The sequence below is a fragment of the Carassius gibelio genome, chromosome B24 (genome assembly GCF_023724105.1).
Source record: "Carassius gibelio isolate Cgi1373 ecotype wild population from Czech Republic chromosome B24, carGib1.2-hapl.c, whole genome shotgun sequence".
Lineage (NCBI taxonomy): Eukaryota > Metazoa > Chordata > Actinopteri > Cypriniformes > Cyprinidae > Carassius > Carassius gibelio.
In genome coordinates this window covers 8,057,274-8,075,707 of record NC_068419.1, presented here as the reverse complement: position 1 = coordinate 8,075,707, position 18,434 = coordinate 8,057,274, and positions in this window count along the sequence as shown.

Sequence of the window (18,434 nt, the reverse complement as noted above, 5' to 3'; positions counted from 1 at the left end):
CGGGATTTCTGGGGACAGGGTCTGAGGACAAGACAGGACTGACGGGGACTTCTAGGATACGGACAAGACTAGACAAATAATCAGAAAAGGCTTTAGCCGCTAAGACAATTGGCATCTCCTTACGAGATGAGAAACACTGAACTAAAGTCTTTGCTGCAGAGTCGGCCGCGGCACTCTCCTGCGCTCTCACGACTGCCGACTTGCATACTGCCCTCTTCTTTGCCGGCTCGGGCACGCCAGCGCTCACCGCTGCTGGCTCGGACACGCCAGCGCTCACCGCTGCTGGCACGGGCACGCCAGCGCTCACCGCTGCTGGGTCGGGCACGCCAGCGCTCTCCGCTGCTGGCACGGGAACGCCCACCGCTGCTGGCACGGGCACGCCAGCGCTCTCCGCTGCTGGCACGGGCACGCCAGCGCTCTCCGCTGCTGGGTCGGGCACGCCAGCGCTCTCCGCTGCTGGGTCGGGCACGCCAGCGCTCTCCGCTGCTGGCACGGGAACGCCCACCGCTGCTGGCACGAGCACGCCCACCGCTGCTGGCACGGGCACGCCAGCGCTCTCCGCTGCTGGCACGGGCACGCCAGCGCTCTCCGCTGCTGGCACGGGCACGCCAGCGCTCTCCGCTGCTGGCACGGGAACGCCCACCGCTGCTGGCACGGGCACGCCAGCGCTCTCCGCTGCTGGCACGGGCACGCCAGCGCTCTCCGCTGCTGGCACGGGCACGCCAGCGCTCTCCGCTGCTGGCACGGGCACGCCAGCGCTCTCCGCTGCTGGCACGGGCACGCCAGCGCTCTCCGCTGCTGGCACGGGCACGCCAGCGCTCTCCGCTGCTGGCACGGGAGGAGACAGGGTCACGGGACCGGCAGGCCCCCTCTTCCTCCTCTTCCTCCTTGGGCGCGGTGCAGAGGCCACAGCTGGGTCAGAGGCGGGTTGGGGGAGTTTGGTCTCGGGCAGGGCAGTCTCGGACGCCGAAGACTCAGAAGTTGACTCCCATGAAAACCGTCTCCCTCGTTTCATGGGGAGACTGCTGGCTGAGGAGGGCACCTCAGGACTCTGGGAGGGGCTTGCCTGACCCCCCAGGGTTGCCACGGCCAGGACACGACCCTCCGGGATCGCCGGCAGCTGGGTAGGTGGGGACCTCTGGGGCTCCTCCTCTCGCCTGCTCGCTCCGGAACGACCTCCCCTGGTCCCCCGGAACACCACAAGGCGAGAGCCCTCAAAACAATCTCGCTGGCTGGCTGATGCCATCCAGCATTGCCTCCTGTCTGCTGAGTTCCTTGGTGGTCGGTTCATTCTGTCAGGATTTTGGTAGGGAGGAACTCAGGTGCAGACAGGAAGTAACTCAACACAGGATTTATTATACAAAAAAAGGGGAAAAACAAAACCCACGCGGGGGAAAACAAGGACTAGGGCAGATACAAAAATAACTAAACAAGACTGATAAGGCAAGAAAAACAAAGACTCAAAACTAGAGAACACTGACTACAAATAAACACTCACAGTAATACAAAACACTTCTTCAGGAACAATCGTAGCTGTGGAATAATCTCAGACGAGGTACAAACACAAATGTTAGGGAACAAATCTCAATCACAGGTGAGGAACACAATGAACCGACGCAAGACAGAGCACACTAGGAGATCTAAATAGGGGAAACAATCAAGACACGACAGGTGGCACAGATGGGACAATCAAGACACGACTAGGTTAACAAGGGGGGCGGGGCAAGGGAACGAGACAACACAAGCACATGGCCCAAAGGCAAGGCCATGTGCTTGTACACAAAACACGGGTCTGTCATGATCCTGCCTCAAGACTAGGAAAAATCAAGGACACGAGGGCAGAATCATGACAACATATGTCTATGTAAGAGATAACAGTTTAGGGTGGACCACTAGAATGAATCAGACTTTCTTAAGGGGGGGTGAAATGCTCGTTTTCACTCAATATCCTGTTAATCTTGAGTACCTATAGAGTAGTACTGCATCCTTCATAACTCCAAAAAGTCTTTAGTTTTATTATATTTATAAGAGAAAGATAGTCTGTACCGTTTTTTTCCCAGAAAAACTCGAGCGACTGGAGGCGTGACGTGTGGGCGGAGTTAAAGAATCACAAGCGCGAGTAGGCTTTTGCGTTGAGAACGTTTGGAAGCTGTGACATTACCGTGAGGACAAACCCAACCAAAACAAACCATGGCTAACAGTCAGATTCAGCGTATATTTATGATCCAGAATCAGATCCAGAGGCTGAAATTTAACAAGAGCAGCAGCATCAACAACTAAAGCAGGACGTCTCTAAGTAGTATGTATTGAAACTGTATATATTTGCTTAGTGGTTTTGGGAAATGACTAAGTTCCACTTTATGTCGTCTTTTTTTTTTTTTTAAGCTGTACATGTGGAAAGTGCAGTTTGATGACAACATCGCATGTTGTTTACTTGATGTGCTTACGAGCCGATAGCTAAGTTAACAACACAGAGATATTTGAAGCAGTTTTACTCACCGCCTGCGGTTCCAACACACGATCGTGACCCTTTTTCGTTGGGATTGCATTATCCTTAAGAAATAAACGATACGCAAATCCGGCGTCAAACTGGGCCTTGTTTGTAAAACAAGCATCTTCGAAATGCAGGGAACAAACAAAAACACTTGCACAACTCCGTTGATGCTCTGTAAAAATAAACTCCATCCACTGGTCCCTTAATGCTGTTTTTTTTTTTTTTTTGGTAATCTGTGCAGGGTTGTCTTGCCCTGGCAACCAAAAACACACTTCTTTTGTGTCATTTCGCGACGCTCTCGCTCTGGTCAGTGAATGTCTCTGCTCTGCTATACGGGAGCGCTCGCTCTTCCGGCAGACGTGCCCTTAGGACCCATATAAGGAAATTCCGCTCCATCTAACTTCACACAGACCCATACTCGAAAAAAACTTTCCGAAACTTGTGACAAACCGGAAGACGTACAACTTAATTTTTTAAATTTTGTCCATGTTTAGCATGGGAATCCAACTCTTAAACAGCGTAAAAAACTCAGTATGCATGAAATAGCATTTCACCCCACCTTAAGCAACATATGAACATTATACACACACAGGTGAACAGCTGTGCAGAGCAATAAGTTTATCAGATACACACGTCGACGGCTCAGTTCAGTCGGAGCCATGTGTTTATGAAGAGAGCAGGCAGCTTTTGTGTCAAACTAAAGGATGTGAGGGGCGAAAGAGAACATAACGATGAACTGAGACGAAGAGGAGGAAGAGGTGTGTGAAGATTTGGTGGGATGTTTATTGTTTTTGTGCCTCGTAGGCAGTGAAAAGACCCTGATGCCCGTGGTGAAAGCACAGTGACGACGTGTGTGTGGGTTCATCTGTGTTTGTGAGTGACAGCCGAGGGACGGAAGAATCACAGACTTACATAACCTTGTTAGCGTGTAAATGACTTGGCTTTATGCCTCAGACAAAAATGTCATCTTAGGGATAAGGGGTTTTATTCCAGGGAACCACCAGACTATTATCACTCATGCAGCAGTTGAAATACTCAGCCGCTGAAATCCAGAGGGGAACAGAGCAGTTATTATGCGATTCCCCCAGCCATGTTCTTAGAAACAGCTTGCTGCTTCTACTTATCAGCCTAAAAGTTTATCATGTTGTCCAAAATGTGTTATGCCTAAGTCTTAAGCAAAAGCAGAACATACACTTATATCTTTATTTTTCTTATCATGCTGGCATTTTTTGTCTTCATATGTTTACATGTTTGCATCACGTATTTGTTTATTTTAGTAATGATGTTAATTAGTAATGGTAAAACAATATTTAATTAAGAAGAAAAAAATATATTTTTTTGTTTCTAGAGAATAATTTAATTGTCATCTCCTTAATTGATTAGACACTATTTCTGAAGAAAAAAGTTAATCAAATGTGTGTGTGCGTGTGTGTGTGTGTGTGTGTGTGTGTGTGTGTGTGTGTGAGTGTGTGTGTGTGTAAACAAAACACTTATTAACTGATACAAAATAAATGAACAAATGTAAGATAATGTTTTCATACCCAACTGGCAAAATCTTGCATAGGCTTAAAGCTGCAGTAGGTAACTTTTGTAAAAATATATTTTTTTACATATTTGTTAAACCTGTCATTATGTCCTGACAGTAGAATATGAAACAGATAATCTGTGAAAAAAATCAAGCTCCTCTGGCTCCTCCCAGTGATCCTATTGCCATTTGCTGAAATCCATCCGCTCCCGGTAAAAAATAACCAATCAGAGCTGCGGTCCGTAACTTTGTTTGTTTTCAAAATGTAGAAAATTTTATATAATAAGCGAGTACACCATGAATCCATTTTCCAAACCGTGTTTTTGGCTTGTCCTGAATCACTAGGGTGCACCTATAACAAGTGTTTATATTCGGACTATTTTAGATTGCTTCGGGGATACCGCGGCGGAGTAACCCAGTACCTTTGTGATTCTTCATAGACATAAACAGAGAGAAGTAGCTCCGGCTACAATGTTCTTCCGCAAGACGCAAGCAGTTCTGTTTATTAACCGCTAGAGCGTCAAAAGTTCCCTACCGCAGCTTTAAGTATAAATGAACAGAATTTCTGAAGAGAATTATTTTTATGATGTCGTCCAGTGCTGATGAAATGCCCTGTTGTTCTGGTGTAAACATAATTGTAAATAATTCATGCACTTCTGTCTCCATCTCGTTCACACACACATATGTTTAACTTTATTCCACATATTCACATGCCCGCACGCACACACAGCAGTCCAACTCAGCTCTCAAAGTTTGGAGAGGTTGAGCCACACAAAACTGTTCCCATAGCAACAGTCTCTCCATGCAACTCTCTTTGCAGGCAGTAGTTTTATATTTGCAAATGTACCCTAATGATACAAATTACTGCCACGGCCAGAGGAAGAGAGAGGGGGAAAGAGTGCACTACTCAGAATATACAAGATTCATTCTTTAAATCTTGATATCTCAGTGTCTCTGAGGTATTTTATACTGGAAACACACAGATATATAGAGGTTGAGATGGGTCTGTGCTTGCATGGTGTTGCAGAGAGCTGCCTGACTGCCACCAATTAAACTCTCCCCGAGGGCCTCCACTAATTACTGATGATGAGGCCTTCAAATCGATCTGTCACAAGCAAATGCATCCATTATTTATGCATGGCAGCATTCACTTAACACACATGGGCAAACTTTAATTGTGTGAGTGTGTTTTAAGAGCATGTAGTGTGTGTTATATAAAGTCTATTAGTCCCACATTCACTTCTTTTATCCCAATAGTGATATTGAGCATTTCTTCCTTCTAAAAAAGAGAGGAGTTCACTTCAGTCTCTCTGCTTTATCACATCCCTTTGATTTTATGGAAATCAACATCTGCAAAATACATTGCAAGAGAGATATTCTGATATGTCTGATATGTCTGATATGTCTGATATGTCTGATATTCAGATATATATCTGTTGGTTTAGTTCAGGCCACATTATCAGTTTATGCATGCATTATATCATCTAAACAGACAGAAAGACAGAAAGTCATTTTTAAAGGCCTATTATTATAATTTTTGTAATATGCACATAAAGCATTTATATTTCAATCAGTATTTTTTATTTAAGTAAGATTTTTTATTTACAGTAAGATGCCTGAGAAGTAAAATTGTGGATAAAATCCAGATGTTAAGTTTGTTTTCTTCCAGAATATATATATATTATTTTTCTTATCCCATTGCCTTTTATGTTCTTTTAAAATATAAACCTCGTTGTATTTTGTTGTTCTTACATTGCAAATAAATTAATGTTTAAAGTAAAGAAAAAAAAAACATTTAAAAAAATCAGTTTTTCTCTAATTTCACATTAATTCAATGTGTTACTTGCTGTTTCTTTGTAATTGTTTGTGAAAATTATTAGCAATGATTTCTGGACCATTTTTTTTTTTATGTATGTTCCAAAATAAATAAATAACTATTTTCAGAATTAATGATTCACATTACTCACATTAATGATTCACAACACTGATAGACATTATTCTAAATGTATGTTTTTCATCCGAATGTACTGCATTTGTGTGTGTGATTTGTGTACATTCATTGAGAATTCGGTAGGAAGAAAATGAGATTAAAAAGTTTACTTAGAACAGTCTCTTCCTGAGCCATTATTTCCATAGGTGCCCATATACTGACACACAAACAAAATCAGAGGACTGATGCACACATAGTTCCTTGTCTAGTGCTCTCACTAGTGTGTTTAACCCCTGTACAGCATGTACCGCCATTATATTTGATGTTATATCTCAGACGCAAATGTACAGCCAAATTTCCTATAAGAACTCCTAGTTCTAACCTGCAGTGATGCCAACAGAACCCTGTCCCTCAAATAGCTGATCCCCTCTGTTTGGCCTGTCCAGAAAGACAGCATTACAGGGCAGATTAAGACCTTCAATTTTCAGAGGAATGCTCTTGGGAAAAGCGGCCAGAGGTCTATTACAGTAAGAGGAGGAAGTAGTCCAGCCTGTGGCGTTACATCACTGATCCTGGGGGATATTTTAATCAGTGCGGACACGAGGATCTGTTTTCAGGCCTACCGCCTGTCAGTCAGGGTCTGTCGACCTGCAGTCCTGGGGAAGGGCGGCAGATTATAGTCAAGGTCGGGATGGACCAAACATATGTCCAAAGTAAGGTATGATAAAGAAAGGAGGTCAGAGAATTGATTGCATGCTGGGATTTTGACTTTCAGAATGTACAGTATTTGTGTCCATGTTCGAACACCTTTGATTGCTCAGACTTCTCTTTCGTTCAGTGGAAGCCTACATTTTTTGTCTACGGTCAAAGCACAGTCGTATCAGAAACGCTTAGGTACTCCTTCATCAACATATAATTTGTAGCATTATAATTAACATTACTAAAAAGGCCTTAAAGTATTGTAGTCCAGTAGTCCACAACACAACAAAATCGCCACAACACAACTCATAGGACTAAGTTCGTTGTTCTGCGGCTTGTTTCTGTTGTGTTGCGATTTGTTTCCATTGTGTTGCAATTTGTTTTGCTGCTTCTTCCATTGTGCTGTGCTGATTTCACTGTGTCGCAGCAATTTTTTTTTTTTTTTTGTGTGGTATAGATTGTTACGTGTTAGAACGTAATTGTGGTGTTAAAAGTGTTAACCTGTGAGCAGTGTGTATTTTCTTGTGTGTCTCTCTCTCTCTCTTTCGCTCCCTGCTCATTAGAGCAACAGGTGCAGCTGCTAAGTGGGCGCAGCTGAAGCATGTCAACGTGTGGATATAAGCAGTGAGGATTGTCTGTTTGTCGAGCTCACCCTCCTGCTTCCTTGGTGTAGATCGTGTGTGGACGACTGCTGCTTAAAAGAACGGTGTTGTGTTAACCCCGAGAGAGCTGTGCTGTGTCCCAGTTCATGTAAAACTCCTGGTGAGGAGTTAGAACTGGTAGTGGTATTAGGCCGGTAATTGTATTGTTAAACTAACCATTGTTTGTTTAAAATAACCTGTGAGAGAGGTTTTTAGGCCTTTTTATTTCCTTTATAGTTTTCTCCTGTTTAATGGTCAGAAAGGGAGGTAAGGATTTGTATTTTATTTATTGTTTAATTCCAGGGAAGAGGACTTAAAACTTAGTTAGAAAACTCCCTTTTGTTTATTGTTTTGGCCATTTTGAAGCCCTCTCAGCTTAAGTTATTTCTCGAGTCTTATCCCAATGTAAACAAATAAATACCACTTTTCTTGACTTCTGGGTTGTGTGCCGGCGTGTTTGTGGAAGCAGGAGATTGAACTCCGGGCGGCACCCCTTTTCTTTGGTGTCGCTCTCGATGTGCGTGCATGTGGCACGTAACATAATGGGGGCTCGTCTTTAAATTCATAATTCTTCGATTACGGAAACAAAGGGAAAACCTCAAAGTCGGTGAGTAAGAATCTAATCTTACCATATATCAAAAATATTTTTGGTGGGGGAGGAAATATGGAGAGTGAGGTTGAAGCCTTTATTAGCTCTCCGTCTGTAGAGCAGTTAGATCGTTTTAAAAAAAAAGAGTTACTGCAAATTGCGGAGAGTCTTAAAATATCAGTTTCATCTTCGGCATTAAAAGCTGATGTCAAAAAAGAAATCCTGTCGGAGATGATTTCTCTTGGTAGGTTGCCTAAAGAATCTGTACCACCTGCACGTGAGTTTGATCCTGAGGTGGCACTAAAATTAAAAGAATTAGACTTGCAAATTAAGCGTCAAGAACATGAGACTCGTTTGCTAGGGTTACGTGAACTAGAACTTGTTCGTTTAACGAAGCAGGAGGAACGTGCGCAGCCTGTTGTTGAGCCACAGGGGGGCCAGGGGTTAAGTCAGTTTGATCCTACTCGTTACATGAAGCTCGTTCCCCAGTTTAGGGAAACGGAAGTAGATGCCTACTTTACAGCTTTTGAGAGGGTAGCTGGAAAACTGTGCTGGCCTAAAGATATGTGGGCGGTGATGTTACAGAGTAGCTTCGTGGGCAAAGCCCAAGAGGTTTGCTCTGCTTTGCCCATTGAAGACTCTCTTGATTACGATGAAGTCAAAACAGCGGTTCTTAGAGCATATGAACTCGTGCCAGAGGCGTACAGGCAGAAGTTCAGAAGTCATACGAAGACGTCTAGACAGACCTTTGTAGAATTCGCGCATGATAAAAAGGCAATGTTAGAGAAGTGGTGTATTGCGTCGGATGCTACAACGTTTGAACGCCTACAGGAATTAATATTATTGGAGGACTTCAAGGGTTGCCTCCCTGAAAATTTGGTGTTACATCTAAATGAACAGAAGGTTTCTACTTTGTCTGAAGCAGCAGTATTTGCTGATGAGTACGTGTTGACTCACCGTACTGTTTTTGCCTCGCCCTGTCCTAGTCAAAACATTAGAGCGTATACTGAGCGGAATTCTGCAGGTGTGCGTTCCCCAAAGTCTGATTCTCGTGCGAGAGTGCCTGGGGGAAGTATGTTTAGGCCCACCGATTCAAAACGCGCGTGCTTCTTCTGTCTTGATCCCAGTCATTTAATTGCAGACTGCAAGGCGTGGAAGCAAAAGAATGTGGCTGCTAAAGCTAAAGGAGTTGCACATTTAGTACTTGAACCACAGGTAGGAATGGCTGAGACTTTTTCACCTGGAACGGAGTGGTTTAAACCTTTCCTGATGAATGGTTCAGTTTCTATTTCTCCTGGAGACACGGCAAAACCTATTTCCATTCTGCGCGACACTGGTGCCGCCCACTCGTTTATTCTTGAAAACGTACTTCCACTATCTGCAGACACTTACACAGGGACTGATATATTGGTCCGTGGAATTGAGCTAGGGTGCATTAAAGTTCCTGTTCATTCTGTGTTCCTGAAGTCCGAGCTAGTCACTAGCTTAGTAAACGTGGGAGTATGTGTTAAGCTACCAGTTGAAGGTGTCAATTTCATCTTAGGGAACGATCTGGCCGGAGGCAATGTTTTCCCTTTTCCGTTAGTGTCTGAGTGTCCTACGAGAGATTCAGATGTGCTGGCTGTTTCTCCTCCTTTATTTCCAGCGTGTGCGGTAACGCGTGCACAGTCACAAAAATTTGCAGACACCGTTGATCTGTCTGACTCTTTTCTACTAAGTTCGAAACCAACAGAGTTGTCGTTGTCGGTGAATGACAATGTGTTTGAGACAAGCTCTGATGAGGGTAATCAAAGGCAAACTGCTACTATAGGACGAAAGCAGCTTAGTGCCGCACAAAAGTCAGACTCTACTTTGTCGCGCTGTATTGAATCCGCCATAAAATCCAAAGATGAACTCGCTCATGTGAGGATGGGATATTATTGGGACGGGGAGGTATTAAGGCGCAAGTGGCTTCCAATATCTGGGGACAAGACTGACTTAGACCATGCCGACCAAATTGTTGTGCCAACCTGTTATCGTCCTGTAGTGCTCGAATTGGCTCACGATCACCAAATGGCAGGCCACTTTGGAGTCAATAAAACCTATAAGCGTGTTACAAAATATTTTTACTGGCCCGGAATAAAAGCCTGTGTCGTGAAATATTGCCGGTCCTGTCATGCGTGTCAGATTGCAGGAAAACCTAACCAGATTGTGCACCCTGCGCCCCTACACCCAATTCCTGTGGTGGGGGAGCCGTTCGAAAGATTAATACTAGACTGTGTTGGCCCGCTCCCGAAATCGAAAAGCGGACATCAGTATGTTCTCACGCTGATGTGTGCAACCACTCGGTTTCCCGAGGCGGTCCCTCTTCGTAATATAAAAGCAAAGACTATTGCGAAAGAACTAATCAAATTCTGCTCTCTTTTTGGCTTACCTCGAGTAATTCAAACAGACCGTGGAACTAACTTTACATCGAAGCTTTTCAAGCAGGTGCTAAATAGAATTTCGGTGTCGCATCAGATGTCCAGTGCCTATCATCCGCAGTCTCAGGGAGCGTTGGAGCGGTTCCATCAAACGCTCAAAACCATGTTGCGTATCTACTGCGTTGAGGAGGGAAAAGACTGGGCTGACAGTTTGCCCTTGTTACTTTTCGCTGTACGAGAAACCGTGCAAGACTCTCTAGGCTTCAGCCCAGCGCAGTTAGTGTTTGGACACTCCATTCGTGGCCCCCTCAGGCTTCTTAGTGAGCAAATGCTTGAGGAAGAGGTTGCACTTGTGCCAGTGGCTGAGTATGTTGATACTCTCCGTAAGAGGTTGAACCGCGCTTGTGTTCTCGCCAAGTCTAATCTAGCAGGTTCACAAGATGTTATGAAAGATTACTACGATCGCAAAAGTGTTGTCCGTTCGTTTGCTCCGGGTGAGTCGGTGCTGGCATTATTACCAGTTCCTGGGTCTCCTTTGCAATCCCGATTTACTGGTCCTTACGTTGTTGAGAAAAAACTGAGTGAAACTAACTATGTACTGAGAACACCAGATCGTAGGAAGAAAATGCGAATGTGTCACATTAATATGCTGAAGCCGTATCATGCTAGAGATCAAGTTGTAGCATCAGTTAAGGACGTGACGTTGGTGGCTCCTGTTCTCCAGAGCTCCGTAGAGGATGAAGTTGGAGTAAATATTCCAGGGCTGGGCGAAAGCTTGCAAAACTCGAACGTGCTCAACAATTTGCGTACCTTTCTTGGTCACTTACCAGATTACCAAAGAAAAAATATTACAGCATTGATTGACAGTTTTCCCAGTATTTTCTCTGATCTCCCGTCTTGTACTGATGTGTTGTTCCATGACATTGACGTTGGAGATGCGGCTCCTATTAAACAACATCCGTATAGAGTTAATCCTTATAAGCGTGGTATCATGAAAACTGAGGTTGAATACATGTTACGAAACAGTTTAGCAAAACCAAGTCAAAGCGCGTGGAGTTCGCCCTGCCTGTTGGTTCCTAAAAGTGATTCATCATTTCGATTCTGTACGGACTTCCGAAAGGTTAATTCAGTTACTAAACCTGACTGTTTTCCCCTTCCAAGAATAGATGATTGCATTGATAGAGTCGGACCAGCAAAGTTTGTTTCGAAGCTTGACCTGCTGAAGGGCTACTGGCAGGTGCCCCTTACTCCGCGCGCTTCTGAAATCTCAGCATTTGTCACACCAGACTACTTCTGTCAATATTCCGTGATGGCCTTCGGTATGCGGAACGCCCCGTCCACGTTCCAACGCCTAATGCAGTTGGTACTGCGTGATGTACAGAATTGTACTGCTTACCTTGATGATATTGTTGTGTATTCTTCCACGTGGGAAGAACATGTTGAATCATTACGTGAGGTATTCTCCCGACTAGCTGGTGCATCACTAACTGTGAACCTGACAAAATGCGAATTCGCCAAAGCCTACGTCACCTATCTTGGTAAACGTGTGGGTCAAGGTCAGGTTTGCCCAATAGATGCCAAGGTAGTGGCCATAACTGAATTTCCTACACCCACAAATAAACGCGAGTTACGCCGCTTCATCGGAATGGCTGGTTATTACCGGGGGTTTTGTCGCAATTTTGCCACTCTTATTGCACCCCTAACTGACCTTCTCCGACCGACATCAGGTTTTAATTGGACTCCTAATTGTGAACGTGCTTTCTCTGGAACGAAAGACCTTTTGTGTAATGCCCCAGTCCTGGCCGCCCCTGACTTTGAACGGCCTTTCCAACTGGAGGTTGACGCGAGTATGGTAGGGGCAGGAGCTGTTCTTCTGCAGACGTCAGAAATGAACATCAAGAAACCTGTGTGTTATTTCTCGAAAAAGTTTAATCGCTGTCAATACAAGTATAGCACTATTGAAAAAGAGGCTCTCGCATTATTAATGGCATTGAAACATTTCGAGGTTTATCTGGGTGGGTCCACGTTCCCTGTCAAAGTTTTTACGGACCATAATCCGTTGGTTTTTCTCAATCGCATGTACAATTCAAACCAACGCTTAATGCGTTGATCCCTTGCTCTTCAGGAGTTTAATTTGGAGATTGTCCATAAGTGCGGTACTGAAAATCTGATTGCTGATGCGCTATCCAGAGCGCACACTGCTGAAAATGCAGAGTAAGATAAAAGATCAATGTGATGTGGCCATTAATCTTTTGGGGAGGGGAGGAGTGTTACGTGTTAGAACGTAATTGTGGTGTTAAAAGTGTTAACCTGTGAGCAGTGTGTATTTTCTTGTGTGTCTCTCTCTCTCTCTTTCGCTCCCTGCTCATTAGAGCAACAGGTGCAGCTGCTAAGTGGGCGCAGCTGAAGCATGTCAACGTGTGGATATAAGCAGTGAGGATTGTCTGTTTGTCGAGCTCACCCTCCTGCTTCCTTGGTGTAGATCGTGTGTGGACGACTGCTGCTTAAAAGAACGGTGTTGTGTTAACCCCGAGAGAGCTGTGCTGTGTCCCAGTTCATGTAAAACTCCTGGTGAGGAGTTAGAACTGGTAGTGGTATTAGGCCGGTAATTGTATTGTTAAACTAACCATTGTTTGTTTAAGATAACCTGTGAGAGAGGTTTTTAGGCCTTTTTATTTCCTTTATAGTTTTCTCCTGTTTAATGGTCAGAAAGGGAGGTAAGGATTTGTATTTTATTTATTGTTTAATTCCAGGGAAGAGGACTTAAAACTTAGTTAGAAAACTCCCTTTTGTTTATTGTTTTGGCCATTTTGAAGCCCTCTCAGCTTAAGTTATTTCTCGAGTCTTATCCCAATGTAAACAAATAAATACCACTTTTCTTGACTTCTGGGTTGTGTGCCGGCGTGTTTGTGGAAGCAGGAGATTGAACTCCGGGCGGCACCCCTTTTCTTTGGTGTCGCTCTCGATGTGCGTGCATGTGGCACGTAACAAGATTTTGTTGTGTTTTGCACTACCGGGCCACCATATTAAAGGGATAGTTAATGTAATAATGAAAATTCTGTCATTATTTACTCACCCTCATGTTGTTCCAAAACTGCAAGACCTTCGTCATTTTCAGAACATAAATTAAGATACACAAATAATGACTTTGTTCAATAATTTATTGTCTTCTGTGTCAGTCTTCAACACAAATTGTTGAATAAAATAATTGCTTTACACAGAAAAGTATTCACATAGCTTCATAGCATTAAAGTTGAACCACTGGTGGCACATGGACTATTTTAACAATGTCTTTACTACGTTTCTGGACCTTGAATGTGGTAGTTACATTGCTATATATGCAGGGTCACAAAGCTCTTGGATTGCATCAGAAATATCTTAATTTGTGTTCCGAAGATGAACAAAGGTATTTTGGGTTTGGAACAAAATGAGGGTGAGTAACCAACCCTTTAATGCTGTGAAAAACAGACTCACCAATCAGCAAGATATTATCGTCTGAGTCTTTCTCATAAAAGCACGTGGTAATGGATTGAATCATAGTTCACGTTATTCTGCAGCCTTTTCCTCGTACTTCATTGTTTGCAAGAAAACAGGTCCGTGGTTAATAAACTATATGTTGTTTTATGTGCATATGACCATAGAGCAGAGCACTTTAGCAGAGGTGCAGTCCAGGATAAAAACTCTGTAGTCATAAAACATTTGCTAACCCAAGGTCTTCTGTTTTGTGTGTGTGTATGAACAGTGATTGGGTTTTAAAGGCTTTTATACTCTTGATGGTTGCTAGCAGATTTTAATCACATACTGAAAAGGAGAGAGAACGAGAGAAACAGCAAGGGAGGGAAGAAGAATCAGGAGTGCGGAAACATCAGATAATCTCCTGTGAATCACACACACACACACACACACATCATACAGTGCGGTCTCATCAGCACAGAGTGTCCGTGATGACCTGATCCTAACCTAACCTTGTACAGTATGATAGAGGCAGTTTCTTTTAACCATTTTTATAATCCTAAAACAGCCAATACTGCAGCTACATACTGCACACAGCACATACAAACATTATTACATTACTAAGATTGTTTTAGATATACCTTAAGATGATATCAGTGCTGCATTTTCTAGCATCAACACAAATGTTTTTTAAGGTAACCTTGGTGATTTGACTGGCAACTGATGGTACAAACTTCGGGCAGGTGAAAGATTAATACAGAAGAACATTATGACATCGGGTGATTCAATCAGTTTGCATTCATTATAAGTACTAAATTCTGATCGACACTTTAAAAAGTCTACTGTATGTCACCTGACTTTCTTCAGGTAAGAAGGTCCACAAGCATTCTAGTAAATTCTGTGCTGTGTCTGGGAGGGGGAGCTGGTCGGTGAGCTGGGCTTTCATTAGTGAAACTCTGCATAGATGTTTGCCATTCTGTTTTGAGAGCTTATTAGGCGGTTTATCTCCTGAGCAGATTAGATTCCCTGCGCTGTAAGAGCGTGGAAACGTACAGACTGTACAAACAAGATGCAAAAACCACGGGCAGATGTGTTCTCTGCTGCAATCCAACAGATGCAAATCCATCGTATTACTTGTGTGCATGTATGCATGTGTGTGTGTGTGTGTTTGAGAGATTTTGAAGGTGTGTGCATATTTCTGGGTTGGCTTTACTATGTTTTTAATTTTGTAGTTCTAGATGTTGATATATAGAAGTAATACACAGTGATTGGAGATTAATAGAATGCAACACAAAAATGATATACATTTTCTAATCCAATCTATACTATATTAGTTTCTGTCTGTCTATCTGTCTGTCTATCTATCTATCTATCTATCTATCTATCTATCTATCTATCTATCTATCTATCTATCTATCTATCATAAAGATGAGCTTATGTCTCGATGGCATCATAATGTCTTCATGTCTTCTTAATTCCACAGACCTCTATCCCACTAACCTGTGCTTCCCTGTGCTTCTCGGTTATCAGACTGACACCATAACAGTCTTGAGGGGGCTCCTTTCACTTCTGTGGCCCTTAAAGAGTATATACAGAAATATAATACTATATATATATATATATATATATAGTATTATATTTCTGTATATACTCTTTAAGGGCCACAGAAGTGAAAGGAGCCCCCTCAAGACTGTTATGGTGTCAGTTATGGAGCCCCCTCCAATCACTGTGTATATAATTATTATTATTATTATTATTATTATTTATTATATTAAATTATAATATTATTATAATTATAATATTATAATTATAATAATATAATATTTTAATATTATATAATATTATATGATTATATATTTTTCATTTTATTTTATTATATATATTTTTGTAATTGTTAAAATCAAGATTTTAGAAAAAAACTAGCTGGTGTGGATGCCATAAATTCACACAAATAAAATAAAAAAACAAAATGCATTATAAGTTTATACATTTGTCATTATTGATTATATTTTAAAATTATTAATTATTGATGAATTAAAATAAGTATTTATTATGTTTTAATTGTTATATATTTTAATATTACAATTATTTAACTCACAATATTTGACTTTTTTATATCTTTTAATATATATATATATATATATATATATATATATATATATATATATATATATATATATATAGTAGTAACTACAAAAAGGACTAAAATATAAACAATCTTGATGCAACATGCAAGGACTTTCCAAAAATATTCTTCTTATCAAGTATTCAACAGTACATTTTAAGGAAACACATATTTTGCTTTAAAAAAATGTATTGCAGTAAGTTGTATTGCAGTAAGTTAAAAATTGCCAAATTAAACCTAATAAAGTAACATACCATTAATAACTTTTATACTGCAACACTGTTTGTTTGTTTTTTTTCAGTGCACAACCCTGTCTCTCACCTGGGCTCTATTGCCCAGGAATCAGAGATTTTGGATGCATCTCACAAACTCACTGCGGATGGACAGTGGCTGTGCTGTCCGTGCACATGCAAGCCCAGGCTTCCTCCTCAAGACATCTGTGACCGGAATGAAATTAGATTCTTTAGGGGGATACTGTGGAGCCCCTTTGCCTTCCATTCAACTCTGAATCTCATTCATAAGAAGCAACACAACTGACAGAAGCAGAACTACACAGAGGACGAGGGTATCACCCCGGCTCACTCTCTGCTGCAAAACACCAGCAAAACATCAGTGAGAGCGCAGAGAGCATACTGAACCCAAGCGTGCACCTGCATGCTAAGTAAGGGATGAAAGAGAAAGCACAGATAATGTAGTATCTCTCATCATGCAGATAAGTGAGGAAGCATTTGGATGATATATATTTAGAACATTTCGAGGGTGCTCAGACACACTGACACAAACAGAGAGTGCAGTTGATAACAGCTCTTGAGTTTAATATCTCATGGATATTTCAGCAGGGTGAAGCTTCTTTGGTTTCTCTTTCTCTCTCTCTCTCTCTCTCTCACTCCCAGCCTCAGGGTGTATATGAATGTTGGAAGCATTGCTGGACACAAGCTAAAGCGGTCTAGCTTGTTGTGATGCTTATCTTGTGAAGCAAGGCATGATTGACAGCACTTTTCCTGTCAGGGACAATCGAAAGATCACCTCAAACATATCTGGAAATATCAGCATTGTCACACCTTACCAGAAATGTGAAGAAACTGAATATGTATGTATATACTGTAAAATATAATAATATATACAGATGGATAGAAACTGTATATGCCATTCTACTAACACATCTTAAATCTAGGCCTATAATATGTCATTCAAATGGATGGAATTTTTCAAAACTCAAAATGTTTATTTAGTAAAAACACAAAGCTACTTTTAAGCTGCAAACTTGTCATCAATGGAGAAAGATGCTTTTTGCAGCCGGATGGTGTAGTTACAACATTTACCAGCAGGGTCGAACTGGACCATGCTAAACAGCCATGACTCTTTGGTAGAAACAATGGCTACCAGGGTGAATCTGAGGTACAATAGTATGCATCAGTTTTATTTTAGAAGCACTGAGCAGGAAGCATGCAATGTGTCTTTAGAATCACTGTATTACTAGTCCATATAATGTGGGTAAACATGAAACATGTTTAGATGTGCAGGAGCTTGGTTAGGGCATCACATTAAACACGCATGTGTGGACAAGCATGAAGACACGTGTTTTCTTTCGCTGCGTATGTATATCTCCCTCCTCTCCCACCCTCTACCTTCTTCATGCATTTCAGACCACATTACATGCGTGTCAGTGCAGAATAAAGGATGAAAAATGACACAGCTTTGAGGGTGGCTGGACTGGGCTGCCAAACTAAACACGCATATAACAGAAACTCTGTATTCAATTAGAAGTAAAGAGACTGTGAGGGATTCTGCAGCTGTAGCTGCTGCTGTGCCAGTCCATTAGAGCGGGGAGATTCCTGTCATTCCCTAACACAGATTTCCAAACCCCACAGGTGATGCTGTACATACATAAACTACTGGACAGTTCATCAGCGTGCTGCAGCTCAACAGTGGCCCCTGTGGGCTGATGAGGGTATAACACCAAATATTTCCATTATATTCCCCATATACAGTGTATGTGTGTCATATTATGATCTCTCTTTTCTCTCTAAAATAGCAAAACACATTGAGTTAAATGTGCCTTGAGTGATCTTTCCTTTACTAGTAGCAAAAATAAAATAAAAAAATCAAACATCAAATATCACATTTTCTCGTTGTATGTGAACTGCATCAAACGTCTCAAGCAGTCTTGCCTGTAGCCAGAAGTGATAGTTTTATTTGAAAGGGGTCATATGATGCTGCTAAAAAGAACATTATTTTGTGTATTTGGTGTAAAGAAATAATGTACACAATATACATTATTGTTTCTTCTCTATGCTCCGCCTTTTTGAAACTTGTAGTTTTTTTACAAAGCTCATTTGACCCCTTTAAAGAAATAATTCCTTTGTTTACCCTGTGAATGGCAGGTATGTCTGTTGAGACAAAAGAATTGCAAATCACAATTCTATGAATTCTTTTAGTTTTTTCCAGTAAAACAAATCATCATTCATGAGAGAAAAAAAGCCATATTGTACCATTTTCAACATTAGTAGGTCAAGTTGATCAATTTTCCCACATTGCCTGTGGTGACAGTTATTCAGTTCCTCTCTTGGTGGGGT